The sequence below is a fragment of the Chaetura pelagica genome, unplaced genomic scaffold (genome assembly GCF_000747805.2).
Source record: "Chaetura pelagica isolate M959 unplaced genomic scaffold, ChaPel_1.0 scaffold40, whole genome shotgun sequence".
Taxonomy (NCBI): Eukaryota; Metazoa; Chordata; class Aves; order Apodiformes; family Apodidae; genus Chaetura; species Chaetura pelagica.
The window spans coordinates 1,815,346-1,837,389 of NW_009952160.1; positions in this window are offsets into that span (position 1 = coordinate 1,815,346).

The window sequence follows — 22,044 nt, forward strand, 5'->3', positions numbered from 1 at the left end:
AGAGCAGCTTGGTGGTCTGTTACTGGCATGCAAAACTGAGGTTGTCAGCAAAATGCCAAATACGAGTCCACGAGCTGCAGCTTATTTGAAATTATCACTATCACAGGACTGACCTTGAAAACGATGAAGGCTAAATGGTAAGACATAGATCACAGATATTTGTGTGGCCTAAGACTTTCAGATTTACCTCTGCTTCTGTCCAGTTTCTGAGGGAAAGGAGCACTGAGGAGACACTGAGAGTATACCATGGAACAATCATGCCAGGTGAAAAAAATATTCATAATGATCTGGCTGCATGGATATCCCTAGCTTGTAGCATCATATCCTTAAGCAATATTCAGCTCAGCATCAGATGGATACACCAAATGTAAGTGGGGGCTAAATGTTTCAAGGACTGTAACACAAAATAGTGACTACATCGCTCCCAACTACTTAGTGTTTTTACACAGCTTTCAAGTCACTTAAGTGTTTCAGTGCCATGAGCAAATATGACCCTAAATGCAAAACACCTCCTTACACTACCTTTTGGCTCTTAGGCTCATATTTTCCAGCCCCTTGGAACATCTCTCTGCTAGCGTCCCAATTCCTATTGCAGTTCACATCCTGTTACAGAAAAATGCTGGCCCAGTTATACATCTGTGACAATACTTGAGACTCTGCATGTAACAAAGCAGATTTGACTAAGAAATAGTTCATTTATTTAAATATATGTATATATTACTCATAATTATTTTTTACACCAATCTTGGTCAACTCTGTGTAAAGCCAATATTCTAGCTAAACTAAACTTTGCTCCGTGAGGCAGACACCATCCTAAATAAAAATCTGTTTAAATAATATCCCTGGTAGAGGGAATTACCACTCTCTGTCAATAAGACTCTGTATTTAGGAAGTTGCTTAGTCTAAATACCCGAGACTTTACCCTTAAATTTAATGTCAAAATAAATTCTACTTTGCCTCACCACACCTAATAAGCATATTTGGTTCTTTGTCAATATAAGCTAATGATGAATGAGGAAAGTTTAGTCATATAGAAATGAAGATAAGAGATGTTTATTTTATATGTATTATACTAGTGTCACTGTGGGAAAAAAGTTAGATCCAGTCTCCCGTATTTTGGTTTATACCAACAGGCAACATCAATAATTCAAAGGCCATACAAAAATATTCACAGGTGTATCTCACTCAGTTTTTGAGTTAAGAATGTGGTTCTACTTTGTGCACAAATCCTCATTATACATCAAGGAAAACAACTGCATACTGCTCCTCTTTCTATAAATCATAAATATGTTTACTGTTAAAAGATAAGTATCAGAAAATACACAAACACAAGAGAGGGAGTATTACTCATTTTAGCAGAGCCTTAATGTATTACCTTCAAAGTTGTAATTTCTTTGCAATATGAGTGAAAGAAGAGGGGAAATCTATGTGAAATAAAATTATGCAGAAGAAACTCAATCACAGCAACGGTTTAGATCTTAATACAGAAGTCGTAAAATGTGCCTGTACTTCTTATCAATTAATCTTAAGTGATAATTTTTTAAAAACTCAGTCTAGTTTTGGTTTCTGTTTGTTTTCTTTTATGTTTACTTTTGTTGCTGTTGTTTTGTTGTTGTTGCTAGTATTCAAAAAAAAACCCACACAAACAAAAAAAAACCACACATACTTTGCAAACACAAGATACAATTTCCCTGCAGATCCCCACTTACACTTTAGATTGACATATGAGTCTGTAATCACTCATCGAGTGTAAGTCCTAGAGTTATCTTTGCAATTTATTCAGGCTGGGAACTACTAAACTATTTTAAATAAAAGTTTAAAACTACCTGAGAGTTCTGTATAAAGACCAGCCTGGCTTATTCTGTTTTATAGTGAAAGGTCTATATAGTATAAAAAGAAGTAGGAATTCTCAAAGGTCAGTGCTTCAGGCAATGTTAATTGAGGAGTATCTTACTTATGCTTTGTTTTTTGTTTTTATTTATTTGATTTTTCAACATTTTGTTCAACTTTTAAGTTATCAATCATGTCACCTACGCAACCACTCAGGCATCATGTTTAACCATCCTTACCCTTGGACAGGCAATGCAAGGCTTCTGCCAACATATGAAGGAGAGAAAATTAACACTGATTTATCTAAATAACTTTTCTAAGAGGCAGATCATTTTTATTTCATAGCATCTGTAGCCTTTTCATTTATCCAGTGCTTAACATGGCATTACTGTATTTTGACAATGGGTTTAAGCCTTCAGGATTTATATAATCATACATTGATGTTTTGTTTCACTAAGGGAACAGAATTAAGAAAGAGTTTATGCTATCCAAGGAAGTGAAGATATGAAAATACTGAACACAGCATGTTGGTTAAGTCTGTGTGTGCAAATGTAGTTATATATCCATATCTGTCGACATAGTAATGTGTTGATCTCCTTTATCATCTCTCAGTTAAGTACCTTTGTGTTAGAATAATGTATTTCAAGCATAAATTCTTTCAGGAATAAAAAGAGGTTTTATTTGATTCTCTAGTGCCTAACAGAGTACTTAAACTTCCAATCATGAATTCCATTTCAGCTGACCAAACCCGGTGATGTTGAGCGATTAACAAAAGTCACAGTATTTGCAATGGGAGCAAGGAAAAAAGTGAAAATTCCAATTACATTTTTTTTAATTAAAGAAATTGATAATACGAAAGATAATAGCTGAGAGTACATGTCCTACCAAGGTCTTTGAACAGTGAAGAACAGAGAATTTTGAAAAATATTTTCATCTATTAGAGCAGTTCTGCAAAATCTGTTAGACTGATCAAGAGTGAGTGAGAGACAAAATCATAAAAAATTTGAGCTGATGCTGTAGCAAAATTTGCTGCTTCAGGTTTCAAAACTTGTTAATAATTATATTTGGCTTAAAAATCTTGATATGTCTTATCTGATATTAAAACAACCAGAATGGTCATAGTGTTGCATAGGACGCTCCATGAGTTGTAAGGTAGTATGTGGAATGTACATAGTTGTTTTGAAAAAAAAGGCAATTTTTATGTAAGCATTTGCCAGTTTCTTTACTCCAATATTCAGAATGTAATTTGCTGGTTATTTTCAAAGCATTTTGTAAATGTGAACTGGGTGATCTTCACAGTATTTTCATAAATATCTCATAGAATTATTTGTATTCTTCAGTTCAAAAACCCCTAGGGGTATGTCCCTGCCTGTTTTCATGCCTACTTTTTTTAGCAAATGTCAGAAAATTAATCAGTTCCCGTTACAAGAAGTATTTGTTTCTTATTCTATATATTTAAATTAATTTTAGTCATCACCACCCTATACGCAACAGAACTTTCAACCCTCCCCACTGCTCACATGCTTCAAATTAAAATAATATTTTATTTATTTATTTATCTAGCTATTTATTTATTTATTTTTAATAGACTGCCACATGCTCCATTTACATACACTCATTAGTTTGCATTAAATAAGAATTAACCATTGATATGAATTAAATCACATATTGCTCTGGTTTGGTTTGGTGGCTTTTTTGGTAGCAGGGCAAGGGCCACAGCAGCAGTCCAGTAGGAATCTGAGAAGCTCTCCCTGCCCCAAAACCCAACCAAAGATCTATTAGAGGAACAATAGATGCACCTCAGTGATTAACATACAAAAGAAGGGCTATAACACCTGAGCAGAGAGGCACCTGGGGGAGAAGAGTTGTGCAGGAGAAGGAGTGTGGTGCTGATGGAGGAAAGCAATGCTGTGGTTGGTGAGGAAGAAGGGGAAGAAGGTGCCCGAGCAGAAGTTTCCCCACAGCCCGTGGAGAGATGGCAGCTGTCCCCCTGCACTCATGGAGGAACGTGGTAGAACATTCCCTGAAGGCACCAGGAGGGGTGAACTTGGCCAACAGACTTAAGATTTTGTGGCCAGTGGGTTTGCTGACAGTGGACTCTGATTATGCAGCTTTGGAAGACCCCAGGGCAGGGGAGTTTGTTCCCAAAGCAGCCCATAACTCTGTGGGAATCCCAGGCTGGAGCAGCTCCAGACCTCATATGAAGGACTCAGGAAGGAGAGGCTCGTGGAGGACTCTCTCCCATGGGAGGGACCCTGTGGGGAAGCAGGGAAGGACTGTAAGCAATCCTTCTTCCTGAGGAGAAAGGAGCAGCAGGAACCACCAGCCTGTGAACTGACTCTAAACCCCATCCCCTGTCCTCCTGTGCTGCTGGGGGAAGGAGGGAGAGAAACCAGGAACAAAGGGATTTGGGCCTGGGAAGAAGAGAGGTATGGAGTAACATGTACAAGCCCTGCTCTGTGTGTTGTTTGTGTCCTGTGTGTGTTTGATTAGTGTGAAATCAAAGCATTATTTTTGCCCAAGTTGAGTCTGTTTTGCCCAGGACTTTAATCAGTCAAGAACCCTCCTTGACCTTTGTCTCGACCCATGAGCTTTGTCCTCCTTATCCCACAGTGTGTGGTGGGGGGGAGTTGAGTGAGCAGCCATGGGGCTGTTCCTTTTATTGTTGTGTTGGGCCCAAACCAGGACACATGTAAATAGTTCCAAATAGCCTCAAAACCATGCATTTTAATTAATATAACAGTTAATTACATTTATCTGTAAAGTAATCATGACTCTCACTCATTAATTTTTCAATACAATAAGACAGAGCACTTTAACACTGTTGTTTTAACAGCGAAATAAAGGTGCAAAATAAGCAGGAACAATGCCTGAATACAGATATTTATGTCATATTATATTGTTTTAACATAATACTACAACTGTCAAATCAGAGGCAAAATGAACAAGGCCTACATTATGGGAAGGAATTATGATGACAAAAATATTTTGAATCCTTGATGTCTAGTTGTTGCAGAAGAGTAGGAGCATCATAAAGGAACTGTGAAGGTATACTATTTTTCTAGCTATTCAAAACATAAAAGTGAAAAAAAGAAAAAAAAAAGAGAGAGAGAAAGAGAGAGAAATAGAGGGAAAATCTTCTACTCCTTCAGTACCTGTTAAAATTGCATTTTGCATTTTATTTAATGTTTTTTTTAAAAAAAATGTAGTTTTCATCTATCTTTCTAGTGAAGCCTAAAGCTATACAATTTATAAAATACATAACTTGTCAAGATATGATAACTTTAGCTAATTCATCTTTTTTAATTTCTTTTTTTTTTTTTTTTTAAAGGAACTACACCAAGAAGCCACATCAGTCTCATATGACACAGTATTCAAAAGTAAATTTTATTTGGTGTATTCTTAATATCAGAAAATAGATTTTTGTGAAAAAAGTGACATTCAAATGAAGGCACACAAGATCTGAATCTTATTTCACGGTACTTTAAATGAGGTGTAACAGTAAAGCATGAACCACCAATAGCCCCACAAATGTCTTGTAATAATATAATAGAAATTACTATTTTTATCCCTTCTGTTCTACATCTATAAATATTCACATTCTAACCTTGTTAAACACATTTTGCTTTCATCAGCCTCACTGACAGGATCACAACACTGAGTTATACAAAAGACATTCTGAGCCAGAATATGCGTGAACCAAAATTAAAAATTCAACCATAAATTCAGGAGATCAATTTTTCATTATTTTGAAGTGGGTGTAAAACCCCTGCCACATGGAATCTTTCAATTCTGTTTCATATGTCATTTAGGATTTCCATTCTGTCAGTACCCAGTCTACTGACAAGAACCACAACTTTTGTTACAAAGGACTTTGTGTTTGCGTACAGGTCCAGTTAACCATAAAAATTCCCTGAGTTTAAACCCACCGCATAGTAAGAAATCCTTTAAAGCTTATGCATACTCAGGAAAAAAGTATTCACTGACTTTTGTCTCCTTGAACAAGTACAGGCAGATTGAGTCAGGTATGATCAAGTACTTGTATTCACACCTGTATACCTGTTCACACCACATATAAACTTTCAGATCATACTTAAGGTTTTTTAAATATAGTAGGAAGACCCATAAAATATTTCAAATTATGAAAATGGAACCACAGGTAAATCAACTGTAATCTTGCAATTAACATCAATAGTGACCTATTAGCCTTTATAACTGAGATGTTAGTAAAGATTAAGAGCTTTACCAACATAAATGTACTACTTCTTATGCAGGTGGAAAGCCTCTTCTCAATAGTGAAAAGGTACTTATATTTCCAAACAAGGAAGTCTTGATGAGAAATCGTTCAAGGGTAACTACCACTAGTATATTTCTATATGTAAACAGTTCCTAAGATTTTGTTACAAATGGAAATTCATTAAATAATTATTTCTTTTTCTTTTCTTTCTTTCTTTCTTTCTTTCTTTTTTGTTTTTTAATTTGTAAAAATAAGCAAAATATTGCTTTACGTGACATAGGTAAAACCTTATGAGTAAGGAAAGTATACCAGTATGGTTGAAATAGTCCAGGATGCACTATTTTACGTGTGCCACCCCAGTACAATCACTCAGGCAAGGAGCTCAGTAGGATTCAGAAGATTGCACATCTGTACATTTATTATTGACAAAAAAATCTGTATTTACATCAGGTATATTAAAAAAAGATAATAATAAATGGATTGGGCTGATGAACCTCAGAGTTTAAGCCAACCATGAGCCACTGGAAAAAAAAAAAAATTCAGTCATCCCATGTATATCTGTTATAATAAACTAGTTTATGCTCTGAAGTTGCTAGTACTTCTTATAAGTCAAGATTTTTGACAACACATGCAAATTAATTGAGCCAACATAATCTGACATCCTGATTCATAAATTTGTACATAACATGTAAGTATCACATTATATTTTCTAATCCTTTCCAAAACACTGAAGAAATCTACTCAGTGGTGTGAAAAAGTAGAAAGTAAGCTGCAAAATACTTCAGCAAAATTAAAAACAAAATCTGTAATTTGTTCCATTACCTCTCTGTGTGTCATTAATAGTATACAAGTTAAACTGTTTTATTATGTAGATTAACAGTGGGTTCTGGAGTTCATAATGCAGTTTTGATTTTTGCCACAGACACATAAAAGTAAATGCATTTTTTCTGCATTTGCTATTCAGATGGTGGTGCAAAAACTAAAACTCAATCAATTTCCAGGATGAATGAACATGCTTATACATTTGGAGAAATAGAATTCTGTTGCAAAACAATTTATTTTGCTTCTTCAGTTAAACAGGAACTGGAAAATCTTTGTGTTTTTGTGCATTCTTGCTTTTACTGGCAACAGACTATAACAATACGACAATTTCAATTTATGATGGACCCAGCAGTTTCTCTCCCTAATAACCTTTTTAGACTTTTAGTATCATTGTAATGATTGCAAGACATGAAGGCTTCCTGCAGCTTTTGCAATGGCTTCACTGTATAACATAACACATTTTTATGAGCAAGTGACAATTTCCTGTATTTTCAGTTCTTGAAAATAATTTAGAATGTGCATAATGAGTTCAAATAAATGTGTTAACTAATAAGATTTTATTTCTTTTCTTCTATGAGACTCCTTGTTAAATTTGTGTTGCACCTCTTTCAGTGGTCAAAAAAGCTACTGAAATGTGATGAAGTATAAGAAATGTATAGGAAAATTGTTTCAAATATTGGAGGCTTCTTCTAAACTGGAAATACACATAAAAAAAAATGGAGGGGGGGAAATGTTGCTTTTTCACTTCATGTTTTTAATGTTCACTTCACCATTTAGTCTTGGAATTCTACACTAAAATACCAATTCTTTCCTATCTTGAGTGTTTCTAAGCCATGGCTCATATAGTTTCTAAATTATGGTTAATTTCTGAAATATGGTTTTACCTAATCATGACAGTAGAGGAAAAAACTAAGTTTCTCCATGCTGATAGGTGTTCAGTTCTTTCAAAACAAGGAAATTATATTACTATGGAAGCATATATTGTCCAGCATCAGTTCCTGGTAACAAATATATCTATACTTTATACGTTCCAATTAAAAATAGAGAACAAAATATCCAAAATATTCTACAAAAGAAGTGCAGCTAGATTATTTTGTGAAACATACACTTTAAAACAGAAGAACCTGTAGGATGCATCTTAGCAGAAGTGACTCTAAGGAGGGGAAAAGAAAAAAAAAAAAAAAAAGAAAAAAAAAAAAAAAAGAAGAGAGAATTAAAAAGGGACAGTAGTTCCCTAAAAGAGAGTGGCAGATATTTAGGAAACTGTCTTACAGACTTCCTATGCCAAGAGATTAAATAAAAAATAAATCAAAAGCACATAGGTCTGAAATTAAAAGATCAAGCTTCTGAATGAGACACAGAGAGCAGGGAACAGAAAGGAGAATAAAAAAACTAATCTACAATTAGGTGGAAACCCAAGCCAAGTAGCAGTCCATGCCTCTGTAGGAACTGGAGGCTAATGACAAACTATGTCAAGAAGTCTAACATATTTAATGCCCTCTTTGTTCTTTTGATTTTTTCACTAGAAAGTTTAATCAGACTATTAAATGCCAGTGACAGAAGGCAGTAAGAAGGAAAATTGGTCCAGAAAGAATTTTTTTGTTGTCCATCTACTTGTGTCTGAAAATTATACATAAATAATGTGGATTACCACCTGGGACAACTTCTGGTTACCTCTGAGAACTCATGAAGGTTGGCAAAGAATCTGGCATGTGTAAAAAGGCAATCCAGAGTAACAGGTGGATTAAAATAAGGGGGGAAAATGTTAACTCATAAATTAAGTTCAGTTACTTAATTTAGGTAGTTCAAGAATTCTCCAGGATATAATATCCCTCTCCACTGATAACACAAGGTGTTTGAACATACTTAACTTACTAGGAAGATTAAATCCCATGTGTTTCTTTTTTGTTTATTACTTCTTATAAAAAAGGTAGGAGTATACAGCATTTGAAACCAAAAATAAAAAGTTGAACACTGGTGTTTTCATGAAGGAAAAATTCCATTAAGAAAACTGCTTAAGGATATACAAAGGCAGAATCTGTACAAATATTTTTAAAATTTAATGAAGACCAACTGATTTTTCTATATATTCAGGAGAACATATATACTCACTTCAACTAGGAAATCAGGGCTAAAGGTTATACCTAGGGATAAAATTATTGTGTTTGAAAAAGGTCAAGATAGCATACAAACAAAGAACTTTAAAATCTTGCTTGTTCTACCTCTTCACTCTCAGGCATTATACATCAGTGATCCTGAAAAACTCCTGTCTATCATACCAGCATATTTTCTTCAATCAAGAGGAATACATATTATTCAAAATACAGTAATATAAGAGGATATCATACCCCAGCCAGTAAATTTTGATCAAATTCTGTTTCTCTACATTCAACATTTTTTCAAGGCAACCTATTAGTTGTCTTCCTTTTTTTGATACACTTGAGCTTTTTGTGCTGACAGATTCTTCTCATTACCTAATTTTAAATTCAGATGCTTGTTTTCCTCCATTTATGCATGTAAAACTAAAGTTTAGGTTTGATTAGTGTCCTGGTTTGAGCCAGGATGAAGACAATTTTCCTTCTATTGATTTTTTTCCTTCAGTAAGTTTTACTTTAACTAGCAGCAATTGTTAACCAAGATCTAACTAATTATTAACCAAGATTCAAACACAAAACTCCCTATAGTCCATCAGTGGGAGTCCTTCAAAATTTACCTCAGTAGTCTTCCTTCTTTGCCAAGTTACCAATTAATCTCAAGTCCTTTGTAATTGTAAGTACACCTGTTGATGATTTTTCCTTCTAAAGATGAATATGGAAAGACTTGGTAAAAATTTTTCAGCAAACTATGAAATGTATCTAAAAATAAACACACATCAAAAATGTAATTGAAAGAACAAGTAAGATAAGACATGGGGCAATTTTGTTCACAAAAGGAAAATCAGAGCTAGATACACACACTCATACAAGGATAGAGTATTCCTTTCAACAGCGTTTAGCGATACAGCTTACGTTCTGTAGGACATCATAGTTTATATCTCTGTCCTCAACAGATAAATAAAGTGAGACTTCATTCTTTGGATTAGGGTAATATTAGTCAAATGCAGACTGTTGAAAAGATTAAGCACAGTCTGGAAGTGACTGTTTCTCTACATAAATTATAAATGCATTTGCAGAGTGAGTATTTCAAATGAATGTAATCTTATCTACTCATGCCTATGAGCTTCATTATACAAACTCTATCTTAACTAATCTTGATTGTCACATGTGAGTGGTTATTTAGCCACAGGAGAAAAGAATATTCAGAGATAAAGGGTTTACATTTGTCAGAGTGTTTTGCAAAGCAGTTTTATTTCACATAAAAGGCAAAGGTAAGGGAATATGAACTCCTAGTCTTGTCTGAGAGCTCATGGAGCACTCATGAGTTAGTGGCTCATATAACATAAAAAAACAGATACCATAGTGGTTTATGATTAGGATACTGAACACCTTCATGTCCATAATGGGACTGTTACAGCACTTTGCAGCCAATCATTTCAATCATTCTGAAGTGAAACTACTGGTGAGAACATTATGTCTGCTCTTTTTAGGAAATGTAACGCTGGTTGATAGGGCTCATAGACCAGAAAGTGTGCAGGGAAAAAACAGCTGAAAAAAATAAAGGCAGAGAGGACCCTGATCGAGATAACTACGCTTGACATTACACATCACCTTGGAAACTGAAGTAGTTAAGAGATTATGAACTGTTACTGCTTTGAAAAAAGGACTATCTAAAATTTATTTTCTTAAAATTATTTCTTAAAATTATTTTTCACATTGCCTTCAGAACCCAAATTTCTTGTTTAATTGAACGAAAAACAAACCAGAACCACTGTTTCTCATCTGTTTCCTCCCTCTATCCTCCAGAATTGGGCAGATTTTGTATATTCTAAATATTATTCTATTCACAACCCACCCGAGAGCATAACTTCCTCTAGTTGACCTTATACATGGCAAGAACTGACCACATATTTCAGCTGGCAGGTGGGTTGTTATACTGAAAATACATAATATCATTGCTACTGTTCCCATCTTACCCAAGGTTTCCCAGAAAGATTGACATCCCAGAAGAATATTTTAAGTAGATAGCACTAAAACACAAGCTAGACCTGGCTGTGTTTAATTGGCAAAGGCCTCAATAAAACCAAAAGTCAGTTTACACTTTCTGAATCTTTTTTTTTAATACTATCATGTTTTGCTATTGTTTCTGTCATATTTCAATTAACGCCAAAAAGTTTTAATCACGTATGATTCCAATCATGTTACCCTTTCAATTCTGTTTATCTTTCTAGGTTGTTTTGATGTTTCTCCCTCATCTTGAAGGTGTGAAATGTGTACTATTATCAACACATTAGGTCTCCTAGCCTCTGGCTCAGTAAAGAGTGATCCACTGTGTTTCTTAGCCATGGGTAGTTTCACTTCCTTGACCTCTGAATTTCCCTTGATATATAACTTTCTTGCCTCTTCTTCTTAAGCTTTCTAGAATATCCCTTGGTACTACATCCTGAAGTCCATTCCATCATCCCCTACATAGTTACATTAACTAAGTATCATTTTCCTCTGCCAGTCATGGTTTCCATTCCACCAATTTATTCTTAAATCATTATAAATTAAATTATCTGACTACATGGGTTATTTACTAGTTCCTATACAAAGAATAAGATAACTTCCTATATTTCTGCTCTTATTTTCTGTTTGGATATTTGGATTTTGATACAATACTCCTGCTTAAAAAGCCCATAAACAGGTTCTAAAAGTGAGACCAAAAAATATTTACTTCCCTACTAAAGTAAGTGCTTTCCAGTTTTCTGCTGACTTCTTAAGTTCTATAAAGTTAGAATTACCTAATAGATTTTGAGCATTTTTCCAGATTTTACCTAAAATCTGTGCCATACAAAATTAAAAGCCTGTGCTCACTCCTAATTCAAGTGAAAGATTACATATAACTTTAGTGATACTAAGATCACTGCCTATATCTTTCAGCTAAAATATTGTTCACACCATACTCCTAATGTTTATCTCTCTAGTTGTGGTAGAAATGAACTCTTACATGAGGGTTCATTTGATTAATCTGGGCCCCAATTAATATATCACTAAAGCATATTTTAGCTCAGCAAACAGACTCCGTAAAGTCCAATTTCTCTTTCACATAATTATTTGCATAAAGATTTTCCATTTTCATAGAATATTCAGATGTCAACTTTTTGTTTGGTTTGTTGTTTTTTTTGTTTTTCTTTTGGTTTTGTTTTGAGGGTTTTTCCTGTTCTCCTATAGGAGCTTGCATCTGGAACCTTAGTTAACTGGCATCAAGCTGGTCATTGGACTTCTCTGTGCATAGCATTGTCACAAGCCAAACAGTTAAGGGCAATGCTTGACCTCTGTGGTATTGCAACTGGGTTCGTAAGATCTCATATCTGTCAGCTGCTAAATAAAAGTGATCAGATTCTCTGAAGTTCTTTGCATTTGCTAAGCAATCTATAGTTAGTTGTAAGATAGCATCTGTATTCAGCATCTATACATTTCCAAATAGAAGCTATAACTGATGTTTATGTGCACTGAAGCTAAAAGTATCAGCTTATTTGTTCATGTATAGATTTATTTATATATACTGTAATACCCTTTAGATCAAACAGCCTCATTAGGTTCATCCTATTTTAACTGGAACCACTGCTATCACACTTCTTCTCTCCTCTCCTTTTCCCAAATCCTGTATGTAATACTGTCTCCATCAATATACTGAAGACACTTTACTAGAAGCAGTGTGCCTCTTTCTCAAACAACAACATGGAATAAAAGTTAACATGAGGGAATTTATTTTTATACTCTTCTGAGAACCTTGAGATAAAGAGTAAATGACTTCTGGGCTTCTAATAATTAAAGCAATTAAAGTAACACAAATGAGGCTGTGTATCTCAAAAAAACCCCAACATTGTTACAGAGGGAATGAAAAGATTTTCATACTAGTTATGTTTTTTTTTTCAATCTTTCTTTTAGTTCTTACCAGAAAGTGTTTTATTTTTTTGAGGAGGAAAGGGGCAAGATGCTCTCTTCCCTTGTAGAATTTTTAATGCTTCTCAAGCCTTCAGAAATTTTAATTGAAAATGTAAATGGGAGAATTTGTTGTTTTATTAAAAAGCATGTTTTATGAGTGGCAACTACTCTTCTTTATTTAGGTCAATACATTTTTAGGCTACAAGAAAATCTTAAGATCAAAAAAACACATTTCCTTCATGGCACAAGTTACGGAAACACACCCAGTAATTCTGATATTAATATTACCTTCTTATAGAATAAGAGAGTTACTTGTTTGTTGGAGAAGAACTTTAGGATGATCAAGTCCAACTATGAACCTAACACTGCCAAGTCCACCACTAAACTATGTCCCTAAGGACCACATCTGCAAGTCTTTCAAATATCTCCAGGGACAGAGATTCATCCACTTCGTTGGGCAGCCTGTTCCAGTGCTTGACAACCCTTTCAGTGAAGAAATTTTTCCTAATATCTAGTCTAAACCTCCTCTGGGGCAATTTGAGGATGTTTCTTCCAGTCCTATGCCTTGTTACCTGGAAGAAGAGACCAACACCCACGTCACTACAACTTCTTTTTGGGTAGTTGTGTAGCGCGATAAGGTCTTACCCTCCTTTTTTCCAGGTTAAAGAACGCCATTTCCCTCAGATCCTCCTTATATGATGCTCTCCAGACCCTTCATCAGCTTTGCTGCTCTTCTGTGAACAAGCTTCAGCACTTCCATGGTCATCTTGTAGTGAGCAGCCCAGAACTGAACACAGTATTCAAGGTTTGGCCGCACTAGTGCCAAGTACAATGGGACAATGGTTTCCCTACTCCTGCGGGCCACAGTATTTCTGATACAGGTCAGGATGCTGTTATCCTTCTTGACTTGAAAGATTTATTTTTAAACTAGAACAGGATTATCTGATTTCATGGTTGTGAAACTAAATATGTAACACACATTATATTTCAGCAAATACTTGCTAAAAGCAAAGCTTTTCTGTGTGTTTTCTGCCATTGAACTTTTAAGATTTTCTTTACACATGCTAGAGAAAACCTAAATTGTCTCACAGACTAATACTTATTACTGTGGCAGCCTAGTAAAAATCAAAGATACACAGCAGTACGAGATCTAAAGGCAAATCTAGGAGTGGAGATGGCTTGACAGACAGCTCTCAGGAGAAAGTCTTCTGGACTCACAGAAAGCATTATAGTACTGCTCTACATTTACTGCTTGCATTATTAAAATGCAGAAGGCTATTAAAACAAACAAACAAACAAAAAATGTTGTGAAACAGGTGAACCAAAGAACCTTTCAGTCCATGTCTTAAATCATAAATAAAGACTTCCATACACAGCTACTGCAGGAAATGTAAAGAGCAGAGCCAATCTTTATTGGATTACTCAGAAGCTTTAACAGAGCTACCATCAGGGGCAGTATAAGTAAAAAATAACAGCTTTTATAGAAAAGCAATCAACATAAAAATGTTTCCTAAGACTGCATAGATAGACTTAGGTATTTCTGCTAGATTTTTGACACAGCACATACTTTAAGTATAAAAATCTCATCTGAAAAACCCCGTGGGGAACGGTCCTTCTTCTCTCCCCACACATAAGACTGAACAAAATGCCTTTCAAGCCAGCAAAGCAGGAGTAGTGTCTTTTGCTGATTTAGCCAAGGATGGACTGGAACTTACCTGTTCTACCAGGTAAGTCCACAGCAAGAAAAGTGCATAAGGGTTATGAAAACTGGCAGAAAAATGGACAATAGGTTAAAGATGCCTCTGACAGAGCACGTACCGGGCCAGTGCTAACTGGCTAATTTGAACAGTGGTACTTTACTTGAACAGTGACTTCTGATCTATAAAAGAGGGCAAGATCTGCAGGCCCAGGGGTCTCTGCCTGCCCAGGAGGAGACCCTGATGTGGGACCAGAAGCTGCCTGGAACACCAGCCCCTCTGTCCGGAGGAGCTGAAAGGGAAGGGGGGGCTGCCTGTACCCGCTCCACAGGGACCCTGCTTCTCCGTGGGGATTCAAGTCTGCTCACTGAGTCCAGCCCGCTCCTGAGGGATGTCTGCCTGCCCAGCCTAAACCAAGCCGGACCGCAGTCCTGAACCTTGATCCTTCAGTTGTATTGACCCTTAATAAACCGATTAATTCATAAACTAAACATTGGTCTCAGTAACAATTTGTGAGCGTGGTGAGGGGTATTCTAATCTACCCTCTAAGATACACTGCCTGTATCCTGTTGAACGGTGCATCTTAAGTTACCATTATGACCCATTAATCTTTTCTCCTACAAAATAAAAGTTAGAGACTTCAAATTGGTTTATTGCTATCTAACACATGCTTCACTTCAGTTAATTACAGTAGCAGTTAAATTTGTCCATGAGAGTCAAAAACCTGGTTAAACAGATTCCTCTAAAGAAAGAATTTAAAGAAAATCTTTACATTTTGATGACAATAAACTTCTTTTGCAGTATATTTGCATATGTTTTTTTTCTCAAGATATTTCAAAACACTCCATATAATGCAAATGCTAACAAACTGTACAAAATGGATTACACCTTCAAGAATTGTTTGTAATATTAGAAGCTGTTTAACACACACACACAAAAAAAAGGCATGAAACTTATTACGTGCTGTTTAATCTGATTCTACAGGAGGTAAAAATTTCTCATATCTTGTATCTTAAAGGTGTTGTTAAGCTTAATTAAATCAGTCTTACAAAGTGCTTTGAGCCACTTAAGTCATGAGTTGAATATATACAAGATTTCATTCTATTTTTAACATTATAAACAGCACTCATCTAGTTTGTTCAGTACTGTATAATAGTAGATATGTGTCTGACTTCTGCTTTTGTACAGATTTCTGAACCACAGAGCTAAACCTAAAAGCTTAATATCCTTGAATAAAATACTGCAATAGTTTTCAAAAAAACCTTCTTGATTCATGTGAGTTCTGAGATAGGCTTCCCAAATAGCAGATCCCGAATGACTACATCTCATGTGATGCAGGTAACATGGAAGTTCACCAATTATATTTTTACTGGTAAGGACAGGTAACCATCACTTGTGTTCACTGAAGGTGTGGAAATTAAAGCTCTTACTATTCACAAAATTGCAAAAATGGATTTCCTAAGAGAAGCAGGTGCCTCTAGCCGCCTCCTTACCCATCATCCAGCTGCTATGGCTCATGCACCTACACCAAGCAATGTGTTCAGAACACCATTCCTGCCTAAGGGGCCCCTCAGTCAGGTCAGGGCTTCTATACCTTTTTGCTAAAGCCTGTGCAAGTCTGGCGGCTCTGAGTCTGGTGCTACCTGCAGGACTTCGGGTTCTTGAACAATGACTTGATTTACAAGACACCAGAACTGCTGGCAACATACACAAAGAGCTTAACTTGCAGGGGAAAAGGGTTCTAGGGTAAGAGTTCCCAGGGCTTATTGAGAGAGCTTTAAACTAGATTTGAAGGCAGATGAGGAAGTAACTGGGCTTGCTAGAAAGGCACTTGGGTGTAGTAGATCAGCACTTGAGGGGCAGCTTGTCAATATTTTTGAGAACCAGAAGGCCTATCTCCCCTCAAGTGTGAAAACTACATGCTCAACTCCCTCTATGAAATTCTTATACAGGAATGCACATGGGATAGGTACTAAACAAAGACAGGAAAATGTGGAGGTCTGTGTGCTGTTGCAGGACCATGATCTCAATGCAATTACTGAGACAAGGTGGGATAGTTCACGTGATTGACGTGATGAACACTGTCATGGATGTCCATGTGCTTTTCAGGAAAGACAGGTCAGCAAGGCAAGGTGATGAAATTTTTCTTTATGTGAAAGGGCAACTAGAATATATCAAGCTTTCCCATGGCGAGGATGAAGAGCAAGTTGAAGAGTTTGTGGGTAAGGACTAAGGAGCAGGATAATATGACAGACACTCTTGTGGGTGTTTATTGCAGGCCTCCTGATCAGTATGGGGAAGTTAATAGGGCCTTCTACAGACAACTGGGAGTCACCTCACAATCACAGGCTTTGGTTCTCATGGGGCACTTCAGTCACCATGATATCTGATTCATTTACCGGTATCTGCTGGGAAGACCACACAGCCTGGCACAATTTGGAGGTAACAGAGGAAGACCTTTAGACAAAGGAACACTTACCCTTGGTTGAGAAGGATCAATTTAGAGATCAATTAAGTAAACTGGATATATGCAACTCCATGGGTCCTGATGGGATGCACCCAGTGTTGGCAGAAATCATTGCTGGATCACTCCCCATCATCTGTGAAAGGTCCTGGAGAACCGGAGAGATGCCCGAGTATTGGAGAAAAACCGTTGTCACTGCAGGTGTCAAAAAGGGCAGGAAGGAAGACCCAGGAAACTACAGGCCAGTCAGCCTCAACTCCATCCCTGGGAAGATGATGCAACAGGTTGTTCTGGACATAATCTCAACGCATACAGAGGTAAAGAAGGTTACCAAAAGTAGTCAACATGGATTCACCAATAGGAAGTCATGTCTGACTAATCTGATATCCTGCTATGATGGCATGACTTGATGGATAGGTGAAGGGAAGGCAGTGGATGTTGTCTACCTTGACTTCAGTGAGATTTTCGACAATGTCTCCTACAGTATCTTCATAAGCAAGCTTAGGAAGTGTGGGTTAGATGAATGGACAGTGGGGTGGATTGAAAACTAGCTGAAAGCTAGAGCTCAAAATGTTGTGATTAGTGGCAGAGAGTAACTGGAGGTCTGTAACAAGTGGTAATCCCAGGGTTCAGCACCGTCCACTTCTGTTCAATATATTCATCAATGTCCTGGATGAAGTCCTGGGAGTCCTGATGCACAAGATGACTATGAGCCAATAATGTGCCCTTGTGATCAAGAAAGCCAATGGCACCCTGAAGTGAATCAAGAAGAGTGTGACAAACAGGTTGAGGGAGGTTGTCCTCCCCCTCTACTCTGCCCTGGTGAGACCACATCTAGAGTGCTGTGTCCAGTTCTGGGCTCCCCAGTTGAAGAAGGAGAGGCAACTTCAGCAGAGAGTACACCAAAGGGATACAAAGATGAACAGCGGACTAGAACATCTCTCTTATGAGGAAAGGCTAAGGGACTTGGGCCTTTTTAGTCTGGAGAAGAGAAGATTGAAGGGGGATCTTTTAAATACTTAAAGGATGAGTGTTGAGAGGATGAGGCCAGTCTTTTTCAATGGTGCACCATGACAGGACAAGAGGTTATGGCCACAAACTTGAACACAGGAAGTTCCATCTAAAGATGGGAAGGCACTTCTTTAGTCTGAGGGTGGCAAAGTAGTACAACAGGCTACTCAGAGGGTTCTGGAGCCTCTGTCTTTGGAGATACTCAAAACCTGCCTGGAAACCATCCTGGGCAACCTGCTCTAGGTGAATGTGCTCAGGCAGGCAGGTTGGACTAGGTAATCTCCACAGGTCCTTTCTGACCCTTAACATTCTGTTATCCTGATCTTCCTTTATATCTACTTCTCTAGAATGTTTATGCCATTAGCTTTACACAAGAGAGCAGTCAAACCCACAACTCCATGGAACAGGTGTTCTTTTCTAGTCTGGTTAGTGAGACACTTTGCAACAAAGCCTATGGTATTTTATTAAGAACCATTTTGTCATGCATATTCAACAGAAACAAATAGGAGACCTGCTTATTAGTAGGAGTAAGAATTCTGTATACCTAAATGCCCCACAGTTTTGAAGTAGCAATTGTTTCTCACAGGCTCTCTTCAGTGTAATTTGGTACCTACCTGCACATTTTCTCAAAAATAAGACTTAGACCCTGTCATTGACTGTACCAAGATAATTTTGTTTTCATTAAAGCAGAAAAGCCTTGGATAACCCTATGAAGAAAAAAGACTCTCTTGTTATCATTGAAGTTCAATGGAAAGCCATTCATTCATTCTTCATCAGCTGAGAAGCTAAAGGATAGTTTCCAGAAATGCAACATTGCCTCAGAGCCCAGCTTGCAAATGTATTCAGAAAAACAGAACAAGAAATATTAGTGAATACATCCAGTACCCACATATTACATGACTGATCATCCATTTTCACCTGGCACAAATCTTGTGGCATAAACAGCTCTAGCACACATCTGGCATTAGTATACCAGCTAGGTGTATATCTACCTCTCCTAAAGCTTCTATCTGCTTCAAAGCAAAAATAACTCCACCAAACACTGAGTATTTTGGGAAACTCAACTTCTCTAAATATACAGATGCAAAGTGAAGGGCTCAGACTTGGCTTCATACTAATGTACCTCAAGAATCTCTGTTGTCATTAAATTCAAGAGATTTCTATTGTAAATTTTCTGCACACTTTCGCATTCTGCCTCTGAGGTCCTGATCTCAATTTAGTTCAGACAATGAAGTACAACTAGCAAGAGAACAACTGATATTGTCTTTGCTAGGTGTGTTCCTTTACTATCCAATTTGCAGAACTGGCATCAGTGTGACAGAAACTACAATGATGAATTCCAAAAGCCCACAAAATAGCTGAAGTTACATAATGCCCTCCACCACAACCACAGTCCCTGGAGAACAGGTTATCTTATTCTTGCTGTAAAACTCCTGACTTTGTGCTTCCATTAATTTATCATGCTGCTACTGCACTCATGGGACTATGAGAGTTATTTGAAACAATTTCTGTCTGTACACCATGTCTTCTGTGGCTTCTTTGGAGGAAAAGCTAAGCAAGAAGGCTCAGAAAAGCCCTTCTCATGTATAAGTAGGAAGAAACAATGCGAAGTCACAGGGAAATTAAAAAAAACGCCTTGTGGAGTCCCTAGGAACAGGTGCAAGCAGGAGATTGAACAAGGTAAGTGCAAGAACTAGCAAAGAACACACTGATCATGGGAATGAAAGTGCTGCTACTGCAGACAAGACTTTTCTGGCTTGCATAAACAGTCAAGACTGGGCAACATTTTGATCTTGCAAGGAGGCTCAAACTTTGGAGCTATACTGTATGCTGTGTTTACAGCAGGACTTGATGCCACCTCATTGCTCATTTTAACACTGCACAGTGAAAGATAGATGCCCATAAGACATATCAATGTCATTTAAGAAAACAAACTGCTTTGAGCATATAAGTAGATATTCTTGCTGAAAGATAATCAGTTTTAGTCTGTCTTGCTAACAAGAAATACACATTTTATGAATTGTCAGAATCAAAGAAGTAAGGAGATTTAAAGAATTTAACAACAATGCCACATAGAATTCAAAGCTTCAATAATTTCTGGGTTTATATGAGCAATATTCCTTAGTGATAAATCAACAGTGGTTCTCAAATGCAGCATGAGCCTTAGAAAAGACAGATTTTTTTTTAAATCAGCTTTCTCACCCTATATGCAGACATCCATGAAGAACAGAACTATACAACCTCTTTCTCGCTGACATAATTGAGTTAAGATCAATTTTTAATGTCAGCAGCATCTAAACTTACATTAATTATTGTAAATAATTTTTTAACTCCCTTTATGTATAATTATCAGGTTCACAGCTAGGTGCACAGAAATGTTAATAACTCTGTAAAATTCAGCTTATTTAACTTCAAAAATATTATTTGCCGTACCTTTTCCTGATGTAACTTTTCATGTCTAAGTTTCAAGTTCTGCTAATCTCCTACACACTGCCTTAGTTTAGCTTGTTTAGCTTAGTTTAGCATATAGAATTTAAAATCTAACAGACTCATGAGACTTGTATCTAAAAATATGTCTGCAATGGGATCCAAACCCACTTAGAAATTAGCCTTTAAAAAATCTTCACATCTGGTTTATAAGGTCAGGTAAAACTCAAAGAGGAAAGGAGTGCAAAGAGAGAGAGGAATCTGTTAACAGAGAATCAGGGGAGAAATTTTCAAGATGATTTAGACACAAAAATCCTGTGTGCTATTGTAATACGAAACCTCAGTGACTCAATGCAATAACCAGGTATACCAGACTACTCTTTATATAATGAAGGATGTTTATGTGAAGAGAAAATGAGACAAGAAAGAACAACAGCTAAATAATACTGGCTGGGTACTTTAATCCTCTATTAATATGCAAATTTTGTTTTTCAGGACCCTAGAAAGAGATATGTTTTTTTCATAGGCTATTTTTTGAAAAGCGTCTTACTCTCCCAGAGGTCCTTCTTGTATGAATCCAAATGAAATGCTGTATTTATGTTGATTCCCCAGATACTTTTGTAGGCACCATTTTCTTTTTGAAATTACATGGAGTTTATTGAGCCACATTTGTAAAACATTCCACAGCTGATTTAATTCTTAAACTCTCCTTTTAACAGAACTGAATCCCCTGTTGATCTGTGTCATGTGAGGATGCAAAGAAAATGTAACACTGTCTCTAACTCTTCTGTCAGCTAATGTCTTTGCATTCTTAGCACTACAGTTTGATAAACGCTTAAATTTTCTAACAGCAACAGGGACTGAAGAGAAGTGAAATACAGAATGCAATGGGTGTCCAGTTTAAAAGAAGAACCAAACATATTTATAATATGTATCACAGAAAGAAAATCTTAGTCAATTTTTCTGTATTCTGTTGTTTTTTGGTTTATGTGTAAATTAAGAACCATGTAAATTAAAATGTGATCTTAAAAAATAAATGGGAAAAAAATTAAATGGAAAATTAATGGATTTCTTTGAGGTTAGAAAAATCCTTCTTCTCCATGTAATCAGGCATGTGTTTGGCGACTGCGTTTTTTAGTTCTTTAGACCTTGCGTCTTTACCATTTCACTGGGCAGGGTACAAGATAACACAAATGGGAAACAACAGATAACTTACATGGAAATTAATATCTCACTCTAGAATCATGCTCTTCTCATGCAAAAAAAAAAAAAAAAAAAAAAAAAAGGCCCCTAAGTGATCTGGCACAATGAGAGTGAAGACTTTACTATACCATTGAGACATTAATAAAATAGTAATATGATTACAAATTACACAGCTTTCTCCAAATGAAGAGTCACCCTAATATAAACACTGTCACGACATAAATCTGGAAAAGCCATGCAGAACTTTTTAGTACAACCTGTTTAGAGGAGGTCTTTATAATAAATTACAATCTCTATAAAAAGCTACAAGTCACAGCAATTCACACA